This window comes from Vombatus ursinus, unplaced genomic scaffold (genome assembly GCF_900497805.2).
Source record: "Vombatus ursinus unplaced genomic scaffold, bare-nosed wombat genome assembly UNPS02014818.1, whole genome shotgun sequence".
Lineage (NCBI taxonomy): Eukaryota > Metazoa > Chordata > Mammalia > Diprotodontia > Vombatidae > Vombatus > Vombatus ursinus.
This window is the reverse complement of record NW_020954596.1, coordinates 53,892,489-53,917,999: the sequence shown is the minus strand read 5'-3', so window position 1 is coordinate 53,917,999 and position 25,511 is coordinate 53,892,489.

The following is a 25,511-nucleotide window of genomic DNA, read 5'->3' as shown; positions in this document are numbered from 1 at the left end:
ATTGTCAGTTCATATTCTTTGACCATTTTTCTATCAAGGAATGACTTGTATTCTTACACATTTGACTCAGTTCTCTATACATTTGAGAAATGAGGATTTCATTACAGAAACTTGTTCTAAATTTTCCCAGTTATGATTACTATTTCCCTCCATTCTATTTTCCCCCTGTTTATGCTTCTCTCTCTCGTTTTGCTCTGTCCTTGTTCAAAAGTGTTTTGCTTCTGACCACCACATATACCAATCTGCCCTCCCTTCTATCAATCCTCACCCCTTTCCTCACATTTCCCTTCCCTCTTCTCTTCAGGGTAAGAAATATTTCCATACCCAAGTGAGTGTGTATGTTATTCCCTCTTTTAGCCAATTCCAATTCAATGTAAATTCAAGCATTATCCATGACCCCCATCTTCCCTTGAAAAGTAAAAGCTTTACCTTGCAAGGTTCCAAGGTTCCTCTGTGAGTTAATTTACTTCATTCTACCTCTCCCTTCCCAATTCTCCCAGTGCATTCCTCTCTCTCACCCTTAATTTTACTTTTTATATATCATCCCTTTTTTATCCCTTACTTTTTTTTAGACGTTCCACCATATTAAACTCACATCCATGCCCTCTGACTATGTATACTCCTTTTGACTGAGCTAACAATGATAAAGTTCTTAGGAACTACATTCCCTTATACTGTTTACCCTTATTGAATCCCATATGATTTCTCATTTCTGTTTACCTTTTTTTATACTTCTCTTTAATCTTGTATTGAAAAGTCAAATTTCCTATTCAGCTATGGTCTTTTCATCAGGAATGCTTGAAATTGCTCTATTATATTAAATATCCAGTTTTCCCCCTGAAGGATTACACTGGGTTTTGCTGCATAGGTGGTTCTTGGTTGTACTCTTAGCTCCTTTGCCCTCCAGAAGATCATATTCCAAACCCTCTGGTCCTTTAATGTAGACGGTGCTAAAAATTGCGCTATCATGGCTATAGCTCCATGATATTTACGATTTTCTTTGAGCTTTAAGATTTGGCTGTTTTGATTTTGTTGTCTTATTCGGAGTTTGTGTTTTGACCTCAGTCACCATAGTAACTTTTGATGGTCAGTTCTTTTTCTTTGTTGTTGTTTTCTCACTTGTCCAGCCCATTTCTCGTCTTTTAAATTTATGTTAAAGTTGAGTTCTGCTTCCAGGTTGGAGGGGACACTGTCCAAGCTTCAAGTTTTCTGTGTTGCTATTTTTAGAGATAGTTCTAGGGTTCTGTAAGTTTTCAGTTCTTCCAAGGTGGTATAATCTAAAAAGAGGTGTGATCACTGCTCTCCTGGCCTGTACTCTGGCCTCTGAACAAACTCTCTTTCTACCCTGGAACCACGACCAAGGTTCTTTCATTCTCAAGTATGCTGTTGTTCCTCCTCAACATGGGCCTGTGACCCATAACTGTGTAGAGACAATGCAGCATAGTCCTGCACCCTGTGCCAGCAAAGGTTCCCCTGTAATCTTCCTCTGACCTGTTGTCCCTTTACCGACTGCTTTACTGTCTGAGGGCTGAGAGAGCTGGAAATCACAGTTGCAGATTCAGTCACCCCCAAAACCTGTTGCTGGCTTGCCCGAGTATGGCCTGCAGACTGAGACTAGAAAAGTGTTGTCTTGAACTAGAAAAGTGTTTTTTTTACCCCATCCTTTATTTGTTTTTGCTGCTGTAGAATTCCTTTTGAGGCATTTTTAAAAGTTGTTTGGGAGGGAATTTGAGAGAGCAGAGGCAAGTCCCTGCCTTTACTCTGCCACCTTGGCTCTGCCACCATGGTTAGATAATTTGACATATAATTTGTATATGCATAACAATAGCCTATTTTTGGGGGGGAGTAGACATCTTAGAACCAGAGGGGCAGAGGGTAAAGTAGAAATTTAAAGATTCCACCAATCAATTTCTGAAGGAAATATCAAAATGAAAACTCCCAGAAATAATATAGACCAAATCCAGTGCTCCAACATTGAGGGAAAAATACTGCAAGCATCCAGAAACAAATAATTCAAACACCACGGAGTCACACTCCTGATCACAGAGGATTTAACAGCTACTGCTATAAAGTATTATATGACTTAGAATATGATATTTCTAAAATTATTGATGCTAAAATTACAACTAAAAATAAGTTACCCAGCAAAACTGAATATAATCCTACAAGGTAAAGTGGATATTTCATGAAATAGAGGAATTTCAAGCATTCCTGTTGAAGTGACTAAAAGTGAGTAGAAAATTTGACTTTCAAACACAAGACTCCACAGAAACATAAAAAGGTAAACATGAAAGAAATATCATAAGAGATTTAACAAAGTCAAACTTGTTACATTACTATATGCGAAGATAATATATGTATACCTTAAGAACATAATCATCATTATAGCAGTTAAACAGTGTGAGTCTATTATGCTGGGATGATCTCAAAAGAAGCACTGAAGGGTGAAAAAGAGTGATGCACTGGGAGAAGGGAAAGGGAAAGGAAGAATAAGGAAAATCATCTCACATAGAAGAGGAGAACAAGGAAGAATTTTTACAATGGAAGAGAAAATGGGGTGGGAGCAAGAAATTTTTGAACCTCAGTCTCCTCTGAACTGGTTAAAAGAAAGAAGGATACATATGTATCTATGTATATCTATATCTAAAGATACCAAGATGCATAGATGCATAAAATAAATATATGTGTGTATGTGTATATATGTGTGTGTGTGTAAATGTGTGTGTGTGTATGTGTGTAGCCAACTCTGTGTGTGTATATGTTGTATGTGTTTATGTATTTATATGGCTATGTAGATGTGTGTATGCACATGGTTTGGTATAGAAATTCACATTATCTAAAAGGGAAGTAGGGGAGAAAAGGGATAAGAGAAAGGGGGAGGTGGTTGATAAGAGGGAGGTTGGATTAAGGGAGGCAGCAAACAAAAGTAAAATAGACTACTGAGGAGAGGACAAGGTACAAAAGAGAAAGATAAATAGAAGAGAGTAATATGGACTAAAACCAAAACTGTGGATGTGAATGAGATGAATTCACCCACAAAACGGAAGCTAGCAGAATGGATTAGAAATCAGAATCCAAAAAGATGTTGTTTACAAGAGACACACTTGGAACAGAAAGACATTCATAAAACTAAAACAAGTGGCAGGAGTAGAATCCATTACGTTTCAACTGAAGTAAAAAGGGCAGGAGTAGCAAACATAATCTCAAATGCAGCAAAAACAAAACTAGATCTAATAAAAAGAAATAATCAAGGAAATTACATTTTGTTAAAAGGTACCAGAGATATGAATTTATATCAATACTGAACATATATACACCAAATGGCATAGCATGAAAATTCTTGAATAAAAAATTAAATTTTAGAGGTGAGAATATACAATAAAATTATTCTACTGGGAGACTTAAATATAGCCCCACTCAGAACTGGGTAATTTAAACATAAAATAAATTTTAAAAGAAGCTAAGGAGATGAATAGAATTTTTAAAAAGTGAGATAGCATGCAAATTCTGGAGAATTTTGAATGGGAATAGAGAGGAGTATATACCTATTTCTCACAGTGTGTGGCACCTTTAACAAAAATTAACCATATATTAGGGTACAAAAACCTCAAAAAAGCAGAAAAGTAGAAATATTAAAAGCACCCTTTTTCAGAGCATAATATAAAAAATATATTTAATAAACAACCTTTCAAGCAAAGCTTGAAAATTAATTGGAAACTAAATAAGACTAAAGGAGTAGGTAAAAGATCAAATCATAGAAATAATTTCATTAAAGGTAATGACAACTGTAAGATAACATAACAACACTTGTGGGATGCAACCAAAGCAGAATTTAGGGGAAAATTTATATCTCTAAGTATTTGCATCCATAAAAGAGAGAAAGAACAAAACAGCAAGCTGGACATGTAAGTAAGTGAATAAAAGGACAAATTAAATACTAAAATCGAAATTCTGAAAATCAAAGGAGAGATTAATAAAACTGAATGTAAAAAATTTAACAAATAAAACAAAGGTCTGGTTTCATGAAAAACTCAATAAAAGAGATAAGTGACTAGTTAATCTGATTTAAAAAGAAGAAAATAAAATTATCAGTATAAAAATAAAAAAAGGTGACCACACAAATAATGTAGATGAAATTAACAGAAGTAATAACAATTATTTTACTAAAGTATATGTCAATAAAACTGACAATCTAAATGAAATAAATGCCTACTTATGAAAATATAAATTGTCCAGATTAACAGAAGAGGAAGTAATAACTCTAATAACTCTACTTAGAAAAAAAGAAATTGAAGAAGCCATAAATGAGCTAGGAAAAAAAATCAGCATTATATGGATTTACAAGGAAATTCTACCAAACATTTAAAGAAAAAATTAATTACAATATTATGTAAATTATTGGAACCCTAAAGAACTCCTTTTATTACACAAATATGGTTTTGCTACCTCAACCAAGGAGAGCAAAAATAGAGAAAGAAATCATCTATAGTCTAAATTCCTTAATAATTATTCCTACAAAAATTTTAAACTAAGAAAAAAAATTATTCCAAGCTAGGTGTTGGTGCCAGCTCGGCCCTGAGAAAGCACAGTGCAAGGAGGAAAACTGGGGAAGGTGGCTTTAGACCTAGAATTTTTTTAACTTGGTAAGATTGAAGCTTTAAACATCTGAGGCTTGATTGGAACTCAGGTCTTCCTGACTCCAGTCCTGTCACTCTACCCACTGCACCACTTAGCTGCCCTAAGCAAAGGTTAAAAAATAAAATAAAAACTTAATGATGTTGTGTCATAAAATAAAATGTTAGTTCTATGAAATGCTCACATTTACTGCTTAATCAGCTACTTTTCTTTCTTCCCTTCACTCATATTATAGCTTTCAGATACCTAAAATGTTGTTTCTGTCCTAGTTACTTTGATCTTTGTCTAATCAGTCTCAAATAAACATTTCAACTTAGGATATGAAAATCACCCTGATATCAATCTTTTTTTTTCTGGAAACAGCTTGCAAAGTCTGAAAGATCACTGATGCCCCCTAATATCACCTTCATGCTCCTTGAATTTCCAGTTGTCAGTTTGTGTTTAATCAAAATAATTCTAATATTCACTAGATATACATTATTTCTATTTACTTTTATTGCTGTTCTATACCAAATTAAAATATAGAGTTCATTAATGTTTTGGGCCTTTTCAACACCATTGCCATGTAGCACAATGAGTTATGCATTTAATACATTTAATAAATAACTTTATAATATAAATACATTTATATTAATTATATGTATATTACATTATATATGTATTTATAAATACATATATAAATACAATATAAATATGTACAATACATTTAATAAAAAACTTTATAACATAAAAATCATCAATATACATTATCATTGTTTTTATAAAAAGCAATAATAATATAATTCAATATTCCTTCCAACACCCTTTGTAAGGGTGAGAAGAATTTTGATATCATACCATTTGATACCATCAACTGAATGTGATACTATTTTGTTTAGAAGAGCTTTACTTAAGTTCTCCATCTATACTGAAAAAAACAGTGTACTTTGCCTTCCTCTTTGGAAATATTCTACAATATTAATTGTATCTTTTCATTAAAGAGGAAATTACTTGTAAATTGGGTAGTACAATACTTACATAAGTTAAAATAAGGACATTCATAAAAATAAACAGGTCTAAATCTAAAATCAAGGCATAAAGATATTTTGAATTTGAACAACACTTTTAAAAAGCATTACCTTTTTTCCATTATCCTAGAAAATATCCTTTTTAAAGTCAACCAAAAGTGTCAAGGACTTAAAAATACATGTTCTTTTACATGAAAGAATGCATGTTCGTATCAAAGTTTCATAGACACATACCTCAGTGTCAGCTTTGAAAATCCATTTAACACAAAGGTCAGATCTCTGAATGTATGTTTTAAATCTCTCTATGTTATCTGCCCATGGTTCTGAGAACTAGAATATTCAATCTGAGTGATCACACAAAAGTGACACCCAATGGGATTTTTTTTAATTTTTTTTAATTTTTCAGTTGATAGACTGAACTACAAATTGAACCTAATAGATATCTTTTTATTCATTATTATATCAAAATTTATAAAAGACAATTATTTCAAAAATAATTTTTGAAAAATAAAAACCCAGATAATCATCATGACATAGAAACTTCATGATACCCAATCAGGTATCAGTAGAATTCAAATTTAGCTATTATTTTTCCTTCTTTTTAGTTTTTTTTTAAAAAAACAAGTGCTCATTTTCTCTTTCTGCCACTTTGCCTATTCTACTATAAAGAAAAAAAAAATCCTGTAACAAATACGCTTAGTTAGCCTTCTGGGTCACATGAGCAATAAGATGGTGGATTAGACATTTTGTCCAACACCCACAAACTCTCAAATCTCTCCAAAACATAAATTATGCACCAAAGATAAAGTAATCTCAGCATTTTCCATTGTCTATAACACCCAGAACATATTATGCCCAGTTATATGTTAACTGAGAATGCAAAAAAAAAAAGGATTACCTTCTAAACTATCAGAAAACCATACAGAGAACTTAAATAACCCAATCTCAGAAAATGAAAAAGATTTAGCTGGAACAGAAATAACAATGAAAAGTTCATAGCCCTGATAGATTCACAGGAGAATTCTGTTAAACTTATAAAGAACAGTAAGTCCTAATACTCTCCTATTATTCTCAAAAATTAAGAAGGAACCCACCTAGATTACTTTTATGAGATAATTATGATCCTAATACATAAACCAAGAAAAGACAGATCATAGAAATAAAACTATAGGCCTATATCACTAATGAATATTGACTCAAAAATTTTAAACAAAATCCTATCAAACAGATTATAGTGATTTTTTAAAAAATCAATCATTATGATCAAGTGGAATTTATAACAGGGATGCAAGGATGGTTCAATATTAGGAACACAATCAATAAAATGAATCATTCTATTACCAAACCAGAAAGTGATAAATCAGAGAAAAAGAAGTTTGGACCAATATAATTAACAAATATTATCATTAAAATGTTAAGCTAAAACACTGGAATGGAGGCTACAACAATATATCCAAACCTTTTTTCATTGTAATTTAGTGGGATTGACATAGGAAACAAAATTATTTGTTCAATGATAGAGAAACTTTAGCAAAATTCATGTTATATCAAAAAGAATATTAGCTCTGGAGTCAGAGGATCTGAGTTCAAATGTTACCTCTGACACTTAAATACTTATATGAGCTTGAGTAAGTCTCTTAACTTCCCTTTTCCTCAGACTTCAGTTTTCTTATATGTAAAATAAGGGTATTAAACTACATGGCCTCTGAGGTGTCTTCCAGCTAGAGATCTTTGATCCTGTACTTGAAAACTTTAATGGTTCTGGGATCTTATTGATGTGAATATTCAAATCATGAAAATCATTCCATCCATGCCTTCACATCCTTTTGACTCTCATCTGTACTTAGTCTAATATACAACTGCCTCTCTGATAAAAAAGTGAAAAGTATTCTATGCTCCATGGATATTGCCTTACCCTCACATTGAATTGGACACCAAGTGACTAGATTTGCAGTTTGAATACATACAGCCATAAAATTAGTGCTCAATTTAGCATGGCAAAGCAGTAGCCAAAATAAGAAATGAAAAAAAAAAGGAGGTGGGAGTGAAAATCTTCCTTTTTCCCTGCTTTCTCTCTCTTTTTCCAACTTTCCAATTCGCCATCAAGAAAGTGAGGTAATTATCAGAAAGATCTTCTTTTCTATTTCATATGAAGAAATACATGAAACATTTGAGAATATCAACTTCTCAAAGGAAACTACTTAAGTCTTTATCTTTGTATCTTCACAGTTTCCAGTACATAATAGACTTTCACATAACATGAGGTTATTAAACATTTCTAGAATTAAATTTATTAAGCTATTTTCATAAATTGTTATATCCATTACCTGGTAGTCAACCTTATGTGCCAATACTCTCCTTAATTAGATAGTCTGATTCTCAGACAACAGATGCCTATCACATTTGAAATTTTGGAGGGTTAATAGAACTTTGCAAAGATTCAGCTCACTCAAGGAGTCTTCAAGAAACCAGAGAAATCCACCCACCATCCTTCCATGAAACATCAGAGTAGAACTTCAGTGGAAGCTTCATTGTAGTAATCTAGATCTACCCATGTGGAAGATTAACAGAAAAGAAACAAAGACTTTAAAGATCCATTTTTCCCTCACTGAAGACATAGCACCATTTTCTAGACTATGGGCATATGCTAAAGGGTGTTGATTATCTGAACAATAGCTACTGAAGAAGTAGGTTAATATACATTGCAATCTCAGAATCTTCAAATATGTCATCTGGTCTTTTCTAAATATTTAACCTTAATGATTACAAAATTAGGAACTTAAACTATATCTAATTACCTGTTAGTTTTATAGGGGTAGTGTTAAATGGGTAAATTCACTTGTACCTAAATTCACTGAATTTGATCATGATTGACTTAGCTGTTAGATCGAGTAATGTAATTCATCTGGAATCAAAAAATATTCAACAAAAGTTTAAGCAAGAGTGGGAGTAGATTTTATATTGAGATGCTTACTAAAAGTCTGTCGCTATAAACATACTTCACCATTGTGATAACTTCTAAAATAACTGTAGCCACTGTTACATGGCAAACAGAAGATTGACATGCCTGAAAAGCTCCTTAACTAAATTCCCTAAGAAAAGCTCATAACAGAAAACCTTAATAACTACATGCACATTTCCCCTATGTATTTAAATGAAGTAGCTAATTTAAGACGTGATTTTTTCCAGTACGGATTATACCAGATGGACAAAGAGCATCCCCAACCTAATCTTTGTTCTTCCATTTTAGAGATTACTTGTTACCTGACATTTAGACATATTAAAATGAAAACTAATTGCTTCCAGCGACTAGAAATGCTTCCTGCCCACTCTGTTTCTATGGAAACTGTTCAAATTTATTCTGAAAACCTCTGAATTATTTCAATTAAGTTGAAAATAGTGTTATCTATGCAAAAAAATATCCATGCTTGATTTTGTGTCTTATGAAAACAATGCTTTGGGAATAATGTTTAATATGTCACTGACATGTATAACCAATAACATGGGTATTTTTCCTAAAAAGATTTCTCATTATAACTATACATTGTGTTAGATGCTCATACTTTGTGGATGTTTAAATGAGTGATGTTTCTGTATGTATTATGTCTGCCCCTGTTCAAAGGCTGAAGGTCATGAAAGTGCTTTGTAAGTGCATATGTTAAAAGGTGGCTGAACAAATGAACTCTGAAGCAAAAATCCCAAGTCCACTGAGAACACTGACAAAGTGCTCTCTGATTGGCAGTTACTCTTTGCTAACATTAATGATCCTCAGCCCCACCTCTAAGTCTGGAGCATACCCTTATTCAGTTTTAACTTTCAACTGAAATAGTTCCTATGAGTTTAAACAGAATTCCAAGTGGAAACAATTTAGGGAACGTGTCTGCTATTCTACGTGGTGCAACAGAAGGATGACTAGATTCAGAATCTACAGTCTTGGTGGGAGTTAGCAAGTAGCTCAATCTCTCTGATCCTCAATTTCTTAACCTGCAAAATGGGTTAAGTAATATTTACAAGGTTGTTATGAGTATTGAAACATTTAGATAGTAGTTACTGCAAAGATTGTTTTTATTTTGATACAGAACTGTAATTTCATCATATGAGAAGTTTCTGGAGTGGAAATCAATGTAACAATCGAAACCTGCATCAACTTCTTTGTAACTTTGTAATCATGAGAGGTTAAATGACATGTTCAAGGTCACACATGATCAGTACATATCAGAGGCAAAACAGATTCCGTAAATGCACTCTATGAAAATAATTTAAAGGGGCAAGGTGAAAGGCCTAAGAGTCAGTAATACAATTCAAGCCCTCCCTTTTATGCATACTGGTAAGTCACTTTCCTTCAGCATTCCAAGCAACTATCTCCTAAGACCTTAAGTGCAACAGTTACTGCATGGGTGGAGGGAATTTGCTCACAGGGAGTTCTCTATATGATTAAATTACAAGCCCAGGCTTCAAAAAATCATCAGTTATGAGTATTATTTGTACGTTGACAAGGTCAATGTCACTAGGTCCTGCTGCTAAGTAAAGTTCTAGATGAAGCCTTAAACTTAAACTTGCTATTATAAATTTAGGGCACTATCCCAATTTAAACTTTTGTTTTTAACACCCAGAAACCTTTTTATTAAACACATTTCAAAATGTGCATATTCCTCTTCTAAATATATGCCATTTATGACAAGCATAATCATTTGCAATGCCAGAGTGGCTGTATTCAATATAGATCTTAGATGAACAATTTAGGCTAACGTACTCTGACAATTTCCCAGTTTGGGTATCTGAGTGCTTTTATTCCTATTGTATCCAAATCACAACGAGGTTTTGAGAAGGGCCAAGATCAGGTTTAAATATCCCGAAAATATCATCTCAGAACACTCCCTTTCCTATGTCAATTTTTCTTCTCTTAACAGAACTATGGTACATGTTTCCTTTGTATTATGTTGGCACATTTGCATTCTACCTCAATCAGATTCAGAATATTTAGTAGCATAGCATGCAAGAAAAAAGGCAATTACCTATTTAGTCAAGGTAAAATAAAATTTCAGTAACTAAAACCATAGAGCATGGTTCTCTGAGTCACATCATTTTCTCCTACCTACTCCTTGGTCTGATGAGTGTTTAATTTCACAATCCTAAATTTCATGTCTTTTGCTTCTCTTTGGCCATGCAGAACTTTATCATCCATGTTAGGGGAATATAGTTAGAGAGCAAAGAAATTCTTTTTGACATCATGGGATCATTGGATTTTTTAATAATAAATTTTATTCATACCTTTGTGTACATCCAATACTCCTTCCTCCATTACAAAGAAATTTGATTAAGCTTGACTTTTTAGTGATCTTTTCATTTGCATTGTTGTAGTTATTGCATATATTTGGCTTATTGGACTAGGTAGTATCTCATAAAAATCTTCTCATTTTTCTGTGAATTCTTTATATCTGTCATTTCTAAATGTATACTAATTTTTTCATCCCATTTCAAACCCTTATAAACTCTAAAGATCCTTATCCCAGCTCTGACACTCATTCATGAGTCAGGTTTTCCCTTTCAGGGTTCTGGAGCTATCACTGATGGGTTGGGAGTATCTTTCTCAAATACTATTGGCTTGAGCCCCCAAGATTATGGGTTGTCAATCAGTCAGCCACTTTCAATTAGCTTACAGAAAAAGGTAATACTAAGGTGGTATAGAAAGAACAATGAGTACAAAACATCTCCCCAAAAAATCTGTAGCACACTCTCTCTCTAGTATGTATACAATAAAGAGGAAAGCAGGCTCAATCTTAGAGAACACGTATGCTACTCATGGCTTCATAGCTTCAGGAAGTACTTTTTTCCTCTACATGGAGTGTTCAAAAAGTTCTCCCAAGGTAGAATGCAGTTTCGTGCATGGGATCCTTGTGGAGCTGTAAACTACCTTCTTTATGTCCTTGGCTACCAATGCAAACACTGCTAGCTGATCTTGGGAAATTGCTAGGACACTAATGAGAAGATTATAAGTCCAAATCCTTCATATCCTTCAAAGTTCACAAGGTACTTTCCTGGCAAAAGGGGGCAGGGAAAAGAAGATCTAGACCAAGAACAAAACTGAGACCTCCCCTTCACCCCATAGATGATTCCTCTGTCAGGGTTTTATCTGGAAGCCATTTTTGCTGCAATCTCTTAAATGACTCTGGTTCTAAATAGCTTTATAATTTATAGATAGCATCTAAGTATGACCAAATTTCTTCAGTCTATCAATTCCTGCCTGGCAAATTGTAGGCACTTAATAAATGCCAGATGACTGACTATGCAACATCATCCAGCTCCAAATACTTGTCACCCTTAGTCTGCAGCCTATGATGGATTGAGTAACTGTTTTCACCTAATCAAGGTACTTATCTTATTACTTACTTTAAATGGAGTGGAGTGATGATCAAGTAAATCAATCAATAAACATTTATTAAACACCTACTATGCACTAGGCGCTGTGCTAAGAGCAATTAACAATACTTTACAGACTTATACACCATGGTTTGTTCAGTTATTCATTATTTGAAAAAGGTTTGGGGCTGGAAAGGATTTTAGAGATTATCTCATTCAATTTCCTTTCTATGATGGAAAACAATTTAAGTCCTAGAAAGGGTAAGTGGATGAACCATGTAATATGTAGCAGATGAAAATAAGGTCCTCTTTCTCCAAATCTGCTGACTTTTTCAATATAGCATGCTGTTTACTACTCATTCTTTCTGTGTAGTAGATTAGATGCATATATAGATATATAGATTCTGTATATATACATATATATAGATAGATAGATTAGATGTGTAAAGAGATGTAGCTTGCTTAATGAAACAGGTTCATGCTAGTAAAGGTTGTTGTAAATCAAAATTTTCTCAAGTGAATTCTAGCTTCCCATTAATTTCCATTGTAAAACCAGAATTTGTTTTTCCTTGGGAGGAAGGCAGTCCTAAGAAGCAGTAAAGTCATATTTTAAAAGACTTCAAATTTTTTATAGATCAGACAAGAAAAATGTAAAATTTGTGGGGAGGTGGAGAAGGGTCAGGGGAAGCAGAAGAAAAATGGCGTCTTGCTGATTTAAATTTTATCTGGACTTTGCAATTTCCAGTCTTAGAGAACTGTCTTGATCATGGAAGGCAGGAAATCAGGCAATAAGCGTTCATTAAACATGTAATATAACATTAGAGGCCACTCTGTTAAATCCTGGGTGGGAGGGGAGCAAATATAAGTGAAAACAAAGGCAGGCTGTCTCCTGAAGGAGCTTAATGAAGGAGTACAACACACAAAAGGAAGGGGATTAGTTGATGGGGAGTTAAAAGAAGACTGGATAGGTATAGAACATAGTAATAATAGGACAAAGCCAGCAAAAGGAGGAAGAGTAGAGTAGATAAACTTTTCCTGTGTGTAATTTTTTTTTTTTTTTACCTAGGGCTAACCGTAGAGGAAATAAAATATGATTGGTTAAAAAAAATTTAAATATCTGACATTGTTAAATAAACTAATTCCTCCTACGATATGAAATAATAATTATCCTGATGACTGAAACAAGTTGGTTACTAATCTGAAGTTTTCTTCAGAGGGGTACCTGGAAAATGTGGTCCAGACAAGTAAGACGTTGGCTACTCTTACAGAGATGGCCAAATGTATGCTCTTATTCCCAGTAGGAGGTGTTACTTTCTTCACAAGTTTGAATTTAAATAGAGAATTCCTGTCATACTCCTCCACTCCACTTATTCCCCTCCAAATATACCTGCTGAATATAGAGCATATGATTTGGGCTCCTACTTCACTGATAAACTTGAGAGCATCCGCCACGAGCTTCCTTAGCTGCCTCTCCTCAATTCCTTATGTTACCACATAGAATTGGAGTGCTAGGTCCTGCAAGCTCATATAGGGTGGAAATAAATGGGAAGAGTTGTCTTGATGGTTGACATAGATACTACACTCTGAGAAGCAAGTCAGGAATGCCTCCTTGTTGATGTCGATGGAAAGTAGCTGCTCAGTTTGTGGGCCTACAGTCTTTAAGTTCAAAATTCAACAGTATCACCTATACTCTCTTCCTTTCCTCTTATCACATGAGGTCTCCCTTATCATGACTGATCCTTTTCATGGTGCCTTGGACTCCATGTCCTCTCCCTTCTTATAGAACCTTACTCCAACTAAACCTACTTATCTCGCATGAATCTTCAATTCTGCCCCTCTGCCAGCAAACATACTCAAATCTTCTCCGGCCTTAAAATAAAAATAAAATCTACCTCATTCAGCCAGTACTATCCTATCTTTTCTCTTTAATTAGTAAATTACTTTAACAAAACTGTCCACAATGAATCTCTCTCCTTCCATACTACAATATATGTAGCCTCAAGCATGTATAATCTGGCTTTTACTCTCATTACTCTGCTGAAATAATTCTGTGAGCCTGATTTCTCTCATCTGTAAAATAAGATGTTGGCCTACATAGTTTCTCAGGTCCCTTCCAGCTCTTGATCCATGACTTTCCCTTTCTCTCACCTCTGATGTCCAGTTACTGAATCCCATAGATCACACCTCTACAAAGTTTCTCATATCTGTCTACTCTATATTCTCAATGCCACTATTCTAGTTCAGGCTCTCTTTATGTATCTCCCTTAGAATACTGTAATAGCTTTCTAGGTTTTCTTTGCTACACTTCAGTCCCCTTCCAACATATTCTTTATTGATAACAGTCAGAATAATCTTTATTATAGGTAGATAGGCTCATACCATTTCCCTGCTGTAAAATATTTAGCTGTTCCCTATTTTTAGTTCATTTTCTTTTGTATGGTATATATGACTTTCTATTTATCACTATTACACATTTTGAATTTTATCTCATGGTGTGCACTTAAAAGGATCTATGACCATATATGTAAATTTACTACCACAACACATGTCACAACCCTCCCATGCCTAATCATTCTGTGCAAGTCTTGTTTTTATCCTCCTACAAGCAATACAATGGGTCCTCCCAATTATCTAGGGCCCTTTTTCATTTTCTCTTGACAACATGAGGCTGTCGTTAGAGCACACAAGCTGACAATTGGTTATCCCTCAGTCTTGACACACAAGCCATTTTCTTTTTCAGTTGGACATTTTATTGGTTTCATCCTTTACTTCTTTCATTTGTTATAGCAAGCTATTTTTTTTAATACTCAAGAAACAATAATAAATATATTCTTTATACCTTTCATTGAATTGTTTGGGAAAATATGTTTATTATGGAATATCACTTTTTAAATTCTTCTATTTCCCTTCTGATACTCTAATCAAGGATATTTTTATATATGAGCAGAATATTCTCATAAACATTTGCTACAGAAGGAAAAGTAGTCATATCAGTGAGTATTTTGTGATGTTTTTAATCATATTTTAATAATAATGTTGGAGATTTTTCATAGAATTAATATTTGAATCTTTTTAAAACTGTTACCTCAATATTATGAACACAGAGAAGCATGTGAAAACTTACATGAACTGATAACAAGTGGAGTAAACAAGGCCAAGAAAATACTACATAATGATAGCAATGTAAGTGAGGGGAAAAAAACCACAAAACAATGAAAAATAGATATTGTAAAATTACTAAGAACATGCGTGGCCCCAAAGAAGAGACTTCAGGAGAAGCCCCAACAAACACTGCTTTGCAGAGGCCCACAGGTGTGGACTGCATATATTTTCAGGTTATTTTTCAATATATTGATCAGTGGGTTTTTTTTTCTCCATGTCTTTTTCTTTAGGAAAAAATCTGTTATATGAGATGTATCTCCAAGAGAGAGGAGTAAGAGGGATACAGAGGGAAATTTAGATGATGTACAAACAAAACATTTCGATAGAGTATATATTCAAAGAAAGAAAAATTGTGTTTCCTCTAAAACAATGTTCCTGTGTATATGAGCTAATCTGTTACTTTTTCTATCTTTGTTGTCTTCAGAGCTTCTATAAATACATCCAGGTCTATGATGTTATTTAAGTCCCCATATGGTCCCAATGTCCTCGGCAGTAAGCAGTGCAAAATCTTTGTAGAGTTTTTTCATTTTTCATGTTTGTTCTCCTTATTTCATCCTTAAGTGGCCTTAGGATGATGTTGCTCAGTTTTATCTCCCCCTCAGTTTTTTTTTTTTCCTACATATTCTACAAATTAGTTTTCATTTTAAGCTGGTGTTGCCTTAAGTTGCCATATTTCTTTGCTTGACAGCTAAATGTTTGCTTGATTAAGGCTATGTTTAGGCACTTCTGTTCCCCTCAAAACAGCAATTGATTTACATAATTTATACTGCTATATGAAATTGTTAAAATCATTATCAATGTCCTTTCCTCCATTTATTTCCCCACTTGTATCTCATATAAATTTATTTCCCATCCCCATCTCATGTTACTTCCCTCCAAACACAGCCTCAGGCAAAAAACTGCTCTCTGCCTGCAAATGCAATGTGACCTCTGGTTTCTATGTTTTGCCTCAATTTGTTCCTTATGCATGCAATGTCCTCCTAACTCCTTTTTGTATTAAAATCTAACTCAAAATCCACCTTTTCAAAGAAAAATGCCTGATCTACTTTCTATTTCAAACCTCACTTAGAATATTGTTCTGCACCTTCCTTATGATCATATCATGTAAATAATGTGTGTTAAAGGTATTTGCATGTGTGTCATAATATTCCTAGATTATTAGCTACATTAGAGGTAGGAATATTTCTTACTTAAACTTTATTCCTCCAATAATGGTCTGGATATTGCTTGAAAAATAGCTTAATATGATTACAGGAATGAGATTCAACTGAAATAATTTCAGATGCTCAGTGAATCACTGATGGATAGATTTTTGAATGAGAAAACATGTAGCACCCCAAATCAAACCACAGAGAGAGCCACTATTCTACTCCTAAGGCTTAATTTCTCACCATAAAGGTAATAAAACTTACAGCTTTAGAATTGTTCTGTCTTCCTCCATCCTCAAACTGCTTTGTTCTGACTAACTCTATACCTTTATTGCATATTATTAGCATTAAAAAAAATACTTTCAGGGGGCAGCCAGGTAGCACAGTGAATAGAGCTCTGACCTTGGAGTCAGGAGGACCTGAGTTCAAATCCACTTAACAGTTACTAGCTGTGTCACCTTGGGCAAGTCACTTAACCCCGATTGCCTCACCAAAAAAAAAAAAAGACTTACAGAGCCAAGATGCATGAAAAGACACTAATTCCCTGGAATTCTCCCTAAATCTCCTCTAAACAACTACATAATATGACCTCAAAATGAATTCTGGAGTGGCAGAAGCAACAAGAAGATGAGATGAAACAATTTTCTAGACCAAGACAACTTGGAAGGTCATTGGCAGGAAAGGTTGATCTCACTCAGGAAAGCAGAAACACAATCCAGTGAAGGTTAACATCCAGGCAAGATAGTAGCAGGCCACAACAAAATAAGACTGCAGCAAGGCCCTAAAAATCAAGTTGAAATAAGTAACAACTTTAGCAAAGTTAGAGGATATAAAATAAGCCCCACATAAATCACCAATATTTCTATGTGTTACCAAAAAAGTCCAGCAGCAAGATACAGAAAGAGAAATTCCATTTAAAATAACTATAAACAATATAAAATACTTGGGAGTCTAGCTGCCAATACAAACTCTGGTGCTGTATGAAAACAATTACAAAATACTTTTCATAGAAATAAAGTAAGATCTAAACAATTGAAAAAATATCAATCATTCATAGGTAGGCCAAGACAATATAATAAAAATTACAATTTTACCTAAATTAATGAACTTATTCAGGGTCATACCAATCAAACTCATTTTATAGAGCCATGAAAATAATAACAAAATTCATCTGAAAGAATAAAAAGTCAAGAATACCAAGGAAATTCATTAAAAAAATGTGAAGGAAGTTGGCCTAGCTATACCAGATCCTAAACTGTATTATAAAGCGGTAATCCTTGAAACAGCATGCTACCAGCTAAGAAACGGAGTAGAGGATCAGTGTAATATATTAGGTACACAATACATATTAATAAATGACCATAATCATCTACTGTTTGATAAACACAAAGACCCAAGCTTTTAGGACAAGAACTCACCATTTGACAAAAAGTGCTGAGGTAACTGGAAAACAGCGTGGCAGAAACTAGGTATAGGCCAACATCTTATACCACATATTAAGCTAAAGTCAAAATGGGTACATTATTTTGACATATAGAATGACACCATAAACTAATTAGGAGACCAAGGAATAGTTTACCTGTTAGATCTATGGAGAAGGGAAGAATTTATCACCAAACTAGATAGAGAACATTAAAAAATGTAAAAGAGATCATTTTGATTATATTCAATTAACAAGGTTTTGCACAAACAAAACCAATGGGACCAAGATCAGAAGCAGATCAGAAGCAAAGCAGAAAGCTAGGGAAAATATTTTCAGCAAGTGCTTGTGATAAAGGCCTCACTTCTCAAATATATAGACAACTGAGTCAAATTTATATGAATGTAACTCATGCCCCAATTGATAAATGGTCAAAGGATATGAACATAAGTTTTCAGAAAAAGAAATCAAAGCTATTAATTGCCACATGAAAAAAATTCTTTGAATCACTACTGATTAGAGAAATGCAAATTAAAGTAGCTAAGAGGAACCATTTCACACCTATCAGATTGGCTAATATGATAGAAAAAGAAAATGATAAATGTTGGAAGGGATATGGTGAAATTAGGACACTGATGCACTGTTGGTGGATGTATATTGATGCAACCATCCTGGAGAGCAATTTGGAACTGTGCCCAAAGACAAAAACCCTTTGACCTTGCAATACCACTACTAGGTCTGTATCCCAAAGAGATTTTAAAAAATCAAGGAAAAGGACCTGTATGTACACAAGTATTCATAGCAGTCCTTTTAGTGGTGGCAAAGAATTGGAATTTGAGGGGGATGTTCATCAATTGGGGAATGGCTGAACAAGTTGTGGTATATGATTACGATGGAATACTATTGTACTATAGAAAATGACAAGCAAGGTACTCTCAGAAAAATCTGGAGAATCGTATATGCATTGATTCAAAGTGAGAATAAGGAGAACATTGTATGTAGTAGCAGCAATATTCTTACAGTGATCAACTGTGAATGACAGCTCTTCTCAGCAATACAATGATCCAAGACAATTCCAAAGGACGCATGATGAAAACTACTATCCACATCCAGAGGAAGAACTGATGGAGTCTGAATGCAGATTGAAACATACTGTTTTTCACTTTCTTTGTGTGCATGTGTGTATGTTGGTCTATGTTTTCTTTTACAACATGACTAATATAGAAATATATTTTGCATGATTGTACATGTATAACCTATATCAAATTGCTTACCATCTCAGAGAAGGGTTGGGGGAAAGTAGAGAGAGTATTTGGAACTCAAAATTTTTGAAAAATGAATGTAAATTTTTTTACATATAATTGGGAAAATATTTAAAAAATAAAAAGTTAAAATATCTTCATCATTTAACTTTATTTCTTTCCAATTACCTCTTCAGACAAGTTCTTGAACTTGCATACAAGGGAATCACACATAAGATTAAGGAAAGCAATATTTAGCCCCACTTATCAATGGCAACCTGTGCTAATGACTGAAAACTATCAGCAAGTTATCATACTAGGTGTATATTAACCATTCTGTTCCATTCCCACTCCAATGTTGAACTTTTTATAATAGCTGGTGCCTTCATTAGTTGATTGTAAGTACATTAAAGTGGTGGTGTTTAAATAGAGGAAGCTCTAAATTCTTATTCCTATTTGCTGCTGGGAGAAATTGAGTAATATAAGTGATATCACTTTTAAGATAAGGGTGATAGAAAATCACAGCATTTGGGACACCCATCTTCAAATTTGGAGGTGTGACACCCTAAAGTAAAGTTGTTAACTAATTTATACAAAGCCTCTCTTTGTGTTTCTAGAAAAAGAAAGAAAGAAAGAAACATCAATAAAGGCTTACAGTTATGCCTAGGACTGTTGGTTCATGATTTTCCTTTTTGTTCTTCTCCACTCTGTAATCAATTCCTTTATAGCAAATATTCACTTTGAATATGATGAAAATCAACTTACCTTTTTCTGGTGACAAAATTTATTATAAAAGTATAGATGGCAAATAATCAAGATTTAAAGAGAACAGACAGTTCCACAGATTATGAGGTCAGGCAGCAATGCAGCAAGGAAAGAAGAGGAAATAGAGAGAGGATGAATTCACCTCTTCCTGTTATTGCCAATTGTAAGGGAAACAAAGATCTGTCCAGAATCACTCCCTAAGTGGAAAGTAAGCCACTTAAAGCTCCAACTGCTCATGGTTATATTCAGTTTAGGGTATCAATGCCCTTCATTTGCAATCAGCTAATCTCCAGGGCTGGAATGTGTCCACACCCGGATCCATCTCCTTGTTGGGAGCATCAAAGTTCCCCTGATTTCCTCATCCTGTACAATTTACACCTCTGAACATTCATCAGTCTCTTTCTACAAGTGAGAAAAACTATGCAGTCTCTTTGCCATTAAAAGAATAGAAACTTATTTATTTGTAGGAACATGTGTATAAACACATATACATTTGTACATATATATATATATATAATATACACACATATACATACTATATATGTCTTAAGCTCCAAAATATCACGAATGAATTTCTATTAGTCAAAAACATCTATACTAAAATTCAAATTTTCTCATAGAATAAGGCTTGCTATAAAACCTTAAAGAAAAGAACAACAAATACATTTTCAAATTATTTTCATCACCAGAATGTTTCTAAATATTACAACATTTTCAAAAGATAAATATAGTTCCACAATGGCAATTGATCTAAAAAATAAAAGGCAGATAACCATATTAGTCCTATCAATGAGTTTTAGAAAAAAAAAAACACGTAAACAATTCTCTTTTTTTGAAAGTATGAGACAAGAGAGTAAAAATAGAACACATTCCATCCCCTTAGAAGTATGTGCCATATAAGAGTCTTTGCCCTAATGGTTAAATCTCTATTGTGTGAGGAAGAATCAGCAGGCTGCACCAGAGAAAAGTATTAAAGAAGATCCACAGCTTCTAAAAGGTGGGAGAAAAAAAACCTGTTTACTGACCTCAGGAGAAACATCAATTATCAACAATGAATTTTTAAGGTGGCTGGATATATAATTAAGAAAGCCAAAAAGCTAAAGTTTTTTTTTTTTCCAGGCCCTCCCATCCCCACCAATTACCTTGTATTTATTTTGTAGATAATTTATATATACTGTTCATATATTATCTTCCCCTTATAGAAAGTAAGGTTTTGAAGGCAAAGAGTGTTTTATATTTTGTCTTTATACCTCCAATAGAATACATAGCGTTTGGCATATAGGCAATGGGACTTTGGTATGGGGGAGTACTAAATTAGGAAACTCCTTCTAGCAATTTATGTAGGTGTCTTGTGTGTCCTGAGTCTTAGAGGATCAAATGAGATAATAAAAGGATAACACTTCATTAATCTTGAGACATTATATAAATGCTAGTCATTCTTATTGTGGTTGCTGTTGCTTTTATAGGTGTGACCTACAACTTTGAGAAGTTTAATTACTCACTCAGCATCACAAATGCAGTGAGTGTCACATGAAGAACTTGAAGCAAGAGTTCCTAGGCCAGCCTTCAGTTCATTACACTGACCTTGCAAATGGGAGGTCTTTAAATAAAGGCTTAGTGGTTGAATATCTTACTACAATACTCTCAATAACCTAAGGAAAGAAAGGATCATGTTTTCATAAATGTGCTAGAATTGTAGATATGTTCCATAGCTATCAAATCCTCATCAGATATTACAGGTTGCCATGGATTGAGCTGGAAGCATGTGGGAAAGTCTAAAGTTCATTTCAGAATAAAAAAAGATTTAAAAAAAGAGCCCTACAAAGTAAAGTTAAAGGAATCAGGAATATTTAGCTAAAAAGAAAGCTGAGGTGCAATTTCATAGCTGTCTTTAAATATAAGAAAGGTGCTATGCAGGAGCAGCTAGGTGGCACAGTGGATAGAGCACCAGCCATGGAGTCAGGAGGATCTGAGTTCAAATGCAGTCTCAGTCACTTGACACGTACTTGTGTGACCCTGGGCAAGTCACTTAACCCCATTGCCTAGCCAAAAAAAAAACCAAAAAACAAAAACAACAACAACAAAAAATAAAAATGAAAATAAAAACAGAGGCAGTTAGGTGGCTCAGTGAATAGAGTACTGGCCCTAGAGTCAGGAGGACCTGAGTTGAAGTCCAGCCTCAGACACACAACACTCACTAGCTCTGTGACTCTGGGCAAGTCACGTAACCACAATTGCCTCACCAAAAATAACAAATAAATAAAGTGCTATGTATCTAGAAATATTGTTCTCAAATTTCTTAATAGACCAATCAAGAGGAAATGAGGTTAAACTACACCAAGAGGAATTCAGGTTAATAATGGAAAGAATTACCAAAATATCTCTCTATTAGGATGATCATATTTGGGGATGGTAGGATGATAGCTTGCTTTGCTAGTGTATTCACTCCTTACCACTGATTTACCAGTGTGATATCTGTAGGCAAGTGGTTATAAAGGGCCATTGTTTAGAATAAGAGACTCCTCAGTGGATTTGTAATCCTACAAGAGACACTTTCTTGCACTCTTCTAATCAGGAGAAACCTAGTGTACTTTCAGGAAAATGATCTGACATTTCAGTTTTAAAAGCAGTTTCCTGTGCATGTCTCAAATGATCAATATAAAAGCAATTGTGCAGAGGCTTTAGGGGAATATATTACAAACTGTAGAGTTGGTGGACATGGTTCTGGCAGGGCTTCCTGTCCTAGGGTTTCCCATCAGGGGCTGTTTAATTGGCTGAATCAAATTGCCAAGATGAAGCCACACAGCACACCCCCACCACGGGACATTTGAAAATTGTGCCTTGTCACTCTAGGACAATCATATCACCAAGATGTGGAAACGCAAGAAAAAAACCACCATAGAATACAAAACCCAACTTGTCCTGGGTTCACTAATCTAAAGGAAAAGAAGAAAAGCAAATCTCAATTGGTTTTTAGTATATTTCAGGAATATATTTTGGAATGAAAAAATAACAATTCATCTTTATTCATATTTTAAATATATATATATATATGTGTGTGTGTATACATATCTTAAATATATAATTTATAGTGAGACTATAAAAGTACATAGCACTAACCTAAATGCCAATGAACTTATTATGACATATTTTCCTAAAATAAACTGGAAATTATTGAGTATCTGTAGAGACTGTACTTAGAGTTGGAGACTTCAAGGTTCGCAAATTGCTTTATATCCATTATCTCAGTTAAGCCATACAACACTCCTGATCCATACTTTCGAGAGGCTTCCATTCTAAGAGGATATTCCCCCTAAAGAATTAGTGATATCTATAATGATAAATGAGTATACTTTCATGAATTTGACATTATTCATGTTCAAAGGTTCATTCGAAAATTGGAGTCCCTAAATTTAGATTGAAAAAGATAATCACGAAGTAATTACATACAGATCCTAAATGGTTTCAAATGCATTATCTTGTTTGGCTTTTACAACAGCTCTGTGAGTCAGGTAGTGGATTGTTACCTTTAGCTTATAGATGAGGAAACTGTGACTCCAAAAGTTAAGTGATTAACCCAGAGTCATATAGCTAGTAAGTTGAGGGCCAACAGTCAAACTCAGGTTCTTCTACTCCAAATTCAGTACCATTTACCCTATCTGTCAATTAATCAATTAACATGCTTCATCTATTTATTGCCTCACAAATTGCCATTGTATCATATTTGTTTTTTTTTACTCCTAAACCTTTTCAGAACAAGATATAAAGAAAGATGAAAAGATTTTATTTTAAAAGCCAGCCTATTTGCTTTTAAAATAGATATGATTGAAGTCACTCTCTTCCCTTTATTTATCCTGTACTTTTTTATGGATTTAAAAAACGAAATATTGTCTAGAAGCATCACAAATCTTTTCCTGAGAAGTTGTTGAGGGAGGGAGAAGCAGAGTATCTCTTGTGAGCATAAAAAAGGATGAGTTGACAGGTGCATGGGAAATAACTTTCACTAATTGCTTCCTTTTATATTGATCTCAGAAGCAAATTTAGAGGGGATTCAAAATTCAATTGCATTTTGCAGTTTTGTTTGTATGTCTATCATGATATAACAAGCTAAAAGAATTGCTGTGATTTGGGGAACTCACAGAATTTTAAGGCACCATTATGCCCTCGACTCCTTAATGATAATAAAGCACACTCCCTAAAAAAGTTGTGGTGATTGACAAGTCAATCTATGCATTTCAGTCCAGAGTCCAGTATGAGAGTTTCATTTTTCAAAAGGTTCCACATCATTGTGAATCTATGCTTGCTTTGGGTTGGGCAAGGCATTTAATAATATTTGTGCTCACACTGAAAGTGAAGAGTAGATTTCCCTAATTACTATTTCTTAACTTTATATTTTTTTCTCTTTCTGGCAGTACAGGTTGAAAAACTACTCGATATGGAGTCAGGAGACATAGGTTCAAATCCTGCCTCTGATGTTTTCAAGTTACTTTGAGCAAATTATTTTACTGCTCTAAGCCTCAGTTTCCTCATCTATCAACTTTAGAATTTCAACTGGTCAATTAATCATTAATTCCCTTTTCATCTTAGCATAGAAGTCTTCTGTCCTGACAGAATTTCTCCTGGGATTCCCTTTTCAACTTGGCATAATGAAGAGGAATCAAACTGATTGTTTTTCAGAATCTTATCTTGAGGTTTTCTAAGACTGAATGCATAGGTTTAGTGAAATCATGTGGTTCTTGTCTCTAAAGTGCTATGCATACTTCAAGCACTGAATAGATTGTGAGTTGTTATTATCTTGATAATTTTGAAAAGTGTGAACTGATCTCCTTACATCAATTAAGAAGCAAGCTTATTTTCAGTCTTTTTTTTTTAACATTTTTGAAATACCATAAAAGTTTAAAGGAGTTCTAGTCACTTTGCAATTGAAAAATAGGTGTGATGTGTAGTTTGCCACTGCAAACTGAAAATATGGAACTTCTGGAATTCTTTTCTAGGTCTCATAGTAGAAATTTGAGACTTGCACAATCCATAATTTTCATATAACTAGAATAGGAAGGAATCTGAAAGGAACAACCCCTCATTTTACAGATGAGGAAATAGTGTCCCAAAAAAGTTAAGTAACTTGCCCAAGGTCACCTCAGTGGTAAGATGCAAGGCTGGGATTCAACTCTGATGATGGGGCTCCAGGTTTAGTGTTCTTTTCAGTGCATTACCTACAAATGTAGCTTTTGATCATTCTTTCCTCTGAATAATAAGCAAATTTGAGACAACAAAATTGTATTTTTCCATTACTCATAGTGGGATAAAACAAGATATTTTCATAGCATGGTCTTATTCATTCTTTAAGAGAAGAAACCAAATTTACTGTACCGCTGGGTTCACTGGGTCCTGTAGGCCTTTCCTGCTTCCCCAACTCTGGCCTTTCCTATCACAGTAAAATATTTTGTTTCTCCTTTTTCCAAAGCAAATGAAAAATGCCAGAAAAATAAATTTGCCTTCACAGTCAGTATTTCTAAATAGGCGTAAAACAATAATGTAGGCCACAGCTACACATCTGTAGCCTAAATCATTACAGAATGCTAGTGCATTACTCTTCACAGCAGAATGAAGGAAACACTCTCAAAGGGCAAATCAGCAGTGGTGAACAGTGTGTGGCAACTTTAGAATTTCAACTGGTCAATTAATCATTAATTCCCTTTTCATCTTAGCATAAAAGTCTTCTGTCTTGACAGAATTTCTCCTGGGATTCCCTTTTCAACTTGGCATAATGAAG